This window comes from Macadamia integrifolia, chromosome 4 (genome assembly GCF_013358625.1).
Source record: "Macadamia integrifolia cultivar HAES 741 chromosome 4, SCU_Mint_v3, whole genome shotgun sequence".
NCBI lineage: Eukaryota > Viridiplantae > Streptophyta > Magnoliopsida > Proteales > Proteaceae > Macadamia > Macadamia integrifolia.
This window is the reverse complement of record NC_056560.1, coordinates 15243334-15244297: the sequence shown is the minus strand read 5'-3', so window position 1 is coordinate 15244297 and position 964 is coordinate 15243334. Positions and strand designations below refer to the sequence as shown.

General features: G+C 36.4%; 1 protein-coding gene across 2 annotated transcripts in view; it reads left to right on the top strand.

Annotated features, from left to right (window-relative positions):
• Window positions 1–964, top strand: part of LOC122075386 (microtubule-associated protein RP/EB family member 1B-like) — a 7323-nt gene that overhangs the window by 5703 nt on the left and 656 nt on the right. The window lies entirely within an intron of this gene.

Below are 964 nucleotides of genomic sequence, written 5' to 3'. Positions count from 1 at the left end.
TTGTACAATGATTAAGATATCAACCCAGGGAGGGAAACAAGTAGAGTTTTAAGGAAAGATGGGGTTTCAGAACAATGAGATTAGGTGGGTGTAATATTAGTTGTGAAAACTGGAAAATGGCTGAATATTGTAGGGTTTGCTAAGGTTTGGTATGCATGATAATTACCTTTGAGGGTTGAAAATATGAAAGTAGATCTTAGTCCCCCCCCTTCCCTCCTTTTTGATGGGTACTGAAAGTAGATCTTAGTTGGGATTGGGATGTGGGGCAGGAACTTCTAGCAGAAAATAAAAGGAAAATATTTAGAAGTAGAAGAAAAGCATAAAATAAAAAGTAGAATAAGAGAATATATTGCAGCTTCTGGCTTCACTCATAGGATAGGAAGCAACTTACCTTACAGAGTTTTGAGATAATGCTTTGCATGATATCACCCCTCTTTCTGGACCTGGACTAGAATCTATTTAAAAACCAACAAGTAGCTTGGACTTTATGACTGCAATATCCTATGTGAGAATAATTAATGTAAAATTTTGAGATTAGTCTTTCTTTCTTGTAGATTCCTGTTTTTTTACTGTAATTTTTTTATACATTTGCTGTATATTTTATATAATTTGTTTAATTGTACAATTGGATTCTCTTCTTCTTAATATAAATTTCCTTTGCTTTGCCTAATAAAAGAAAACAAGAAGCCCCTGAGCCCCAAATTGGCTGAAAATGACTAAAATTAGATACTCTGCATAAATTCTTTTCTTCCCTTTTTACTTGTGGGGTTACATTATCTTTATTAAGAAAAGGGATAATGTTGCAACTTACTAGAGCTTTGTTATTGACGATTCCTGGGTAGAGACATTGTGCCTGCCTCAGAGATTAAGCCATAATTAGATTGTGCTCTTCTCATCTGTCAAGGAAATGACGCCCCTCCCCCCACCCCACGCCACACCACCCATCTCCTCACTCCCTCCCCCC